This window comes from Gossypium arboreum, chromosome 3 (assembly GCF_025698485.1).
Source record: "Gossypium arboreum isolate Shixiya-1 chromosome 3, ASM2569848v2, whole genome shotgun sequence".
Classification (NCBI taxonomy): domain Eukaryota; kingdom Viridiplantae; phylum Streptophyta; class Magnoliopsida; order Malvales; family Malvaceae; genus Gossypium; species Gossypium arboreum.
Window position 1 is genome coordinate 49412219 of NC_069072.1, and position 6788 is coordinate 49419006.

A 6788-nucleotide genomic window follows, 5' to 3' on the forward strand; every position below is an offset into this window, starting at 1 on the left:
ATACAAGAAACTACTTCAAATGGACTTGGTGGCTGAGCTACAAAATTATTAGCACTATTAACAGTAAACTGTTTTAACATAAAGGAAATAGATGATACCTAAGCTGATAATGAAGTGAAAGCATCAACTTCATGAACTCCAACTATACGTCTTCCTGAAGCTTTTCGATTTGTTGGCCATTGATAGTTGTTGCTCGCGATCCTCTCGATGATCTCATAAGACTCATTATAAGACTTACACAAAATTGCACCATTCGTAGAAGCATCTACCATTAATATTTTATGTGCATTGAGACCATTATAGAATGTCTCTAATTGGATACAATGAGGAATCCTATGATGAGGACACTTACGAAGTAACTCTTTGAATCGCTACCAAGCCTCATACAAAGACTCGTCATCCAATTGTTGGAAATTTGCGATCTCGTCCCTCAATTTAGCATTTTGCTAGGTGAGTAATACTTAACCAAAAATCTCTCTACTAATTCTTGCCATGTAGATATGGAACTTGTTGCTAATGAATTCAGCCATGCTCGTGCTCGATCTCGCAACTAGTACGGAAAAACTTCAACCTTAGTGCGTCTTCAGTTACACCGGCTATCTTGTATGAATCACTCATCTCCATAAAAAATCAAAGGTGGAGATGTGGATCTTCCATCGGCATACAACTAAATTGGCCCACCGGTTGTAGTATTTGAAACATCATTGGTTTCAATCCGAATTGGGTTGCCTCAATATCTAGCCTTCTAATTCCTAGATTTAACTCATTGAAAAATGTCACAGCATATTGTCTTATGCATCAATCCCTATCATCAGAAATGAGGATGGGATTTTGTACATGATCGGCTTCATTACCTTGGTCTTGATTCTGATTTCCATCTTGACTTGTCTTTGAGCTGTTCGTTCACGTCTTCTTTGTCTGAAAGTTCGCTCAATTTCAAGGTCTACTGGGAGTAAATTGATAATCCGATCTATACTCATAAACACCTAAAAACAAAATCACAAAATTAATAAGAACAAGTTAGTACTGTTAGAAATAACCAAATTGAAAATAAATAATTTCACAAAGAATGACTATGGCAACAGTTGACAATCCCCGGTAACGGTGCCAAAAACTTGTAACGATTGGGTTTGTGCAAGTGTACACAGTCGTTATCGAGTAATAAGTAAGTATCGAGTTATCGTCTCCACAGAATTCGTATTTTTTCTAAGTCACTTAATTTGTAAAATTATAATAACAATTTGATAAATAAAAACAATATAATTGAGAAGTGATGAAAAATTAAGTATATGAAACTAAATACAATGATCCCTAATGCATGTTATCCTAAGTATGAAAACTATATGAATGAAACAGATTTTAGAATAATTAACACAATAAGCAACAATTATAACATAAATAATCTAGGACTCAAATTATTATCAACATGCTTATCAATATTCGAAAAAACATTCCATGGCAACTCGATCTTTCATGAGTTTGGAAACCACATTAGGTCCTTTTGGAATCCTTTATTTAGTAAATACGCATTTTACTGATCCTTATTTACTAATGGTTTCTTAGTATTCGTGTGAGGTAAGAGGAACATGTTAGGTTTGAAACAGTTTAATCACACAAATCTAAAAACTATGCAGATAACAGAGCCTGGTTAGGGTTTTTATCTAACCTGCAATTTAATTGGGTTAGGATCTACATTGAGCATGCACATTTCAATTATGTGTCCATTAGCGGTCATCTGGTTAGGATCACTCAGCTAATTCAGGTGCATTTCAATCACATATGAATGAAATGTAGACTTGGTTTTAATTGAAAGCATGATCGATTGAGGCACAAACATTAAAGCATGAATCAAATAATTATTATTTAATCAAAGCAATCATCCTAACTTAAATAAAATTAAGCTATCATTGTTGTAAACAAGAATAGTAAAAACATAGCAAACATTCTTAAATTAACTTAAAGAAAAGAAAGATTAAACACAAATCAAGGTGGCTATCACCCAAGACTCTGACTAACGAGGGCTCCTTCCTTCCTTCACTTTGTTTTTTTGCTGATGGCTCTTCGAGGTGGCCAACCAAGGGCTCTTTGAGAGGACAATTTGGTAAAAATCCTTATGCAAAGATGATGATGGGCGTGAGGGGGAAAGAAATCTAAAAGAGTTAAGAGAGGAGAGAATAATGAATGAGTGAGGGATGATGGATAAGTGAGAAATGGGGTCTTATTTATAGGTGAGGCAAGGGAGCTACTTTGCTAAAAATAAGAGTGTCCATCATTTGAAACTTCATCCAAGAGTGGCCGGCCATGATTTGTGGGATTGTGGATGAGTTTTGCTTGATTTAAGTGTCACAACATCATCAGGATCAGGACTTGGTCAATTGCAAATCTCCGGGTAAATCTCTGATTTCTTCAACTCTTCAAGGACCTTCTGTAATTAAACCAAAATTTAATTTATGAACATCCACATGCAGCCAAATTTTGGGTTGACTTGGTCCTCCATTTGGATGGTTTTGTAATCAACATAAAGCTCTTAAACCTGTCCAACAATAGTAGATAATTTAGAAGACCAAAAAAATATAATTTAACCACTTTAATTAATCAATTTACTTAATTAATTAAAACCCAATTTATTAATGAAATATATTAAAATAAATTATTAAATATAACTTTATATTTTATTATTTAATTTAATCATGCATGTCCCACTTTATAGATTGAAAATATAATATGCTCAAATTAATATAAAAGAACCCATTTTTCATGAAAACTATATAATAAAGCATAAAATCACATCATAATAATTTATATGTCCCAATTTCATATTGTCATATATTTCATTAACTTATTAAACAATTACTTGGTTTTAATAACAAATTTAAGTAAAACGTGATTTAATTATATAGGAAAAATCCTATATATTTTTCAGTTTACATTACTGCAGGCGTGGCTTAACTGTGTGACCAAGTGAGAGAGTTACACGGGCACAAACACGAGCTGGGACACAGCCATGTGTCCTTATTTTGAAAAGCCCACACGACCTAAGATACGGGTGTGTCTCTTAGCCATGTGAGTCACACGGCCGGCCATATGGCCGTGTGACCCTTATTGTATTGAAAATTTTCTATGTTTTCTGAAAAATTCCCTGATTAATGCACGAGGGATACCAAACTGAGTAAAAATATTTTTATGAAGAAATTTCAATACTAAATTGGCATCATTTGTAGGTAGATTAGAAGTTTCAACCTATTTGGAGACGTTGTCAACAGCGAACAATATGTAAAAATTACCCCAATAGGGTTGAAATGGCCCCATGAAATAAATTCCCAACACATCAAAGAGTTCCACTTCTAATATATTTTGCAAGGACATTTCATATCTCCTGGATAGGTTTCTAGTTAATAAACCGTAATTTATACATATTTTTACCCTATCTTTAACGCATTTTATGGATGATTTTCCATTAGAATTGGTGAATTTGATGCTCCTAATGCTTTAATTTCATGTTTTGCACTTAGGAGAGCATAGGAGAGTGAAAGGAATGAGAAACCGGCCAAAAATGGAGAAAATGGGCCAAAGTACGAAATCAACACGGCCTGGACCTCCTCACATGGGCAGATCACACGGCTGTGTCAATTTGGCAGGCTCGAGCACGGCCTAAAGTAATCGCACACATGCATGTCCCTGCTGAGCCCAAGTTGAGTCTAATTTAGAAAAGGCTAATTTTGAGGGCTTTTAGGCATTCCAAAGCCTATAAATACACCCTAGAGAAGGAAGAAAAAGAGGACGGAGTGGGGGGGAAGGAATTACTGCAAGAAAGCCAATTGATTCATCTCAGAAGTCGGATTCATCATCAAAACTGAAGATCTCTCCTCAATTCCCCTTCAAGAGTTTTGGGTTTTCTTTATGTTTTGTATTCATTATTATTCTGAGATGTTTTCTTATTTAGTTGTGAACTAAATCCCCTAAATACCTAAGGGGAATGGAAGCTAGGACGAATCTTGTTATTATTTTCTGAATTGTATGATAAATATTTGACTTGTTCTTAATTATGTGTTCTTAATTCTTATTTTGATATCCCAGGATACCGATTCAAGATAAGCTATTATTCATAGGAGGAATAGACCCTGTCTAAGAGTACATTTGTCATAATTAAGCGGAGTTGATTGCGCGCCTAGACATAGGGTGACAAGATTTTGCCGGATTAGGGTGAAACCTAATAAGGGGATCCATAGATCGAGTTAATGCATGGCAACCTCGGTTATTCAATCTAGGGATTAGACATTATTAGTCTTGAAGAGGGATAATAACATAACTTAGGGATCTTTACGGAACAAGTTAAATGAATAAATCATCCCATTCGGAGCCAGAATAACAAGTACAGTCTAGGTGGATTTTTCCTTAGGTATTGTCTTCATTCAATCGATTTTTCCAAAAGCAATTCCCCAATTCCATTTTATGTGCGTTCTTAGTTTAGATAATTAGTTAGTTAAAACAAAAACCTCTTTATTCTTAGGCGAGATAATAAAAAGACAGTTATTAGTAGTACTTTTAGTTCCTTTGGGTTCGACAATCCGGTCTTGCTAAAACTATACTATTGTTCGATAGGTACACTGCCTACATCGCGATAATAGTTAATTCAAGAGCGAGTAATTATAAATATTTAAAACCTATCACGAAACCTCGCGATCAAGTTTTTGGCACCATTGCCAGGGAACTAAGATATTAGGAACGCTCAATTTTTATTACTGTAGCCATTTATTTTTCTTGCAATTTAATTTAATTTTATTATTCTTTATTAATTTACTTTTTCCTTCTATTGGCAGGTTTTTATAGTTTATGAATAGAAGAAACCCGTCAGGACCATTACTTTTTGACGAAGAAATCGATCATACAGTTTGCAGAAATCAAAGAGAAATAAGGCTGAGCTTAAGATACACAGAGAACGAGCAAGAAGACGATACTCAACCCCCAACCGAAGAGCTGGCTGAAAACCAAGGCAATCAGCCACCTCCTGCAATTGCGGCTAATCAAAATCCGTCTCCACGCACTATGTATGATTATGCTAAACCTTTTTTAACAGGAACTTAATCGAGCATAGTTAGACCTGCTGTAGCTGCAAATACTTTTGAATTAAAACCTAACACTATTCAAATGATACAACAATTTGTTCAGTTTGATGGTTTGCAGGATGAGGATCCCAACGCTCATTTAGCCAACTTCTTAGAACTATACGATACATTTAAAATTAATGGTGTCTCTGATGATGCCATTTGTCTTCGGTTATTCCCTTTTTCATTGAGGAACAAAGCTAAACAGTGGTTGAACTCGTTACCATAAGGGTCAATTACTACATGGGAACAAATGACCGAAATTTTTTTTCTAAAATATTTTCTGCCGGCTAAAACGGCTAAATTACGTAATGATATCTCTTCTTTTGTGCAAATGGATTTAGAAACACTCTACGATGCATGGGAGAGATACAAGGAGCTTTTGAGAAGGTGCCCTCACCATGGGTTACCGCTTTGGCTACAGGTTCAAACGTTCCATAATGGCCTAAATCCTTCGACTTGACAAATGGTTGACGCAGCTGCTGGCGGAACCATCAATAATAAAACAGCTGAAGATGCCTATGAGTTTATAGAGGAGATGTCACTGAATAACTATCAGTGGCAAGTCATGAGGACAAAGCCAACGAAAATAGCCGGCGTTTATAATGTCAATTCGATCACCATGCTCTCTAATCAGGTCGAAATCTTAAATAAAAAGATTGATGGTTTTCTGAGTTCTTTGCAGGTTCACCCAGTAAGGCAGCGCGAAGCAAGTGGAGGTGGAACAAGCTATTCGGAATGCCAACCTTATGGCCACAACATGGATAACGGGCAATTAAACTACATGGGTAATAATCCTCGACCTCAAAACAATCCATGTAGTAACACTTACAATGTAGGTTGGAGGAACCACCCCAATTTCTCGTGGAGCGGTCAAGGAAATCAAAGACCACATCCACCTCCAGGCTACCAACAACCACCCTACCAACAGGAAAAGAAGCCGAACCTTGAAGAGATGCTCTCAAATTTTATTTCAGTGTCAAAAATTCGTTTCCAGAACACCGAGACAACACTTAAAAATCAACAAGTGTCGACCCAAAGGCTCAAAACTCAAATAGGCCAGCTTTCCAAACTAATTTCCGAACGACCACAAGGTAGCTTGCCAAGTAATACCGAACCCAACCCAAAGGAACAGCTAAACGTAATTAATATTCAATATGTAGAAGGAGTTGTTGAGCCCGAACCAGAACCGAGGCAAGAAACTACGGTAAGCAAAGGTCAGGGTGAGGTAGATAACAATAAAAAAAAACGGTGAATGTCGAATATAAACCTCGTGTGCCATACCCAACACGACAAGGAAAGATCGCTCAGATGAAAAATTTGGTAAATTCCTTAAGTTCTTAAAAAATTACATATTAACTTACCGTTTATTGAAGCCCTATCGCAGATGCCAAACGCAATGAAATTCTTAAAAGAGCTTTTAGCAAATAAGCGGAAGTTGGATGAGGCATCGCATGTGGAGCTACACGTAGTGTGCTCAGCTATTCTGAAAAATAAGCAATCGAACAAATTAAAAGATCCAGGGAGTTTTACGATTCCTTGCTTAATTGGTAGTTTAGATGTTAATAATGCATTAGCTGATTTAGGGGCTAGTATCAACGTCATGCCTTATAAAATGTTTAAGTAACTAGGTCTTGGGAAACCCAAATAGACTAGGATGAGCATTCAACTAACAGATAAAAC

General features: G+C 36.0%; 2 non-coding genes across 2 annotated transcripts; one reads left to right on the forward strand and one right to left on the reverse strand.

Moving 5' to 3' along the window:
* The first annotated feature begins 330 nt into the window (after positions 1–330).
* LOC128291139 (small nucleolar RNA R71) lies at positions 331–437 on the forward strand. The gene has a single exon (XR_008280915.1). It is a non-coding gene; the product is annotated as a small nucleolar RNA R71 (small nucleolar RNA).
* Positions 438–5406: 4969 nt separating this feature from the next.
* On the reverse strand, positions 5407–5513 carry LOC128291210 (small nucleolar RNA R71). The gene has a single exon (XR_008280986.1). It is a non-coding gene; the product is annotated as a small nucleolar RNA R71 (small nucleolar RNA).
* Positions 5514–6788: the final 1275 nt, after the last annotated feature.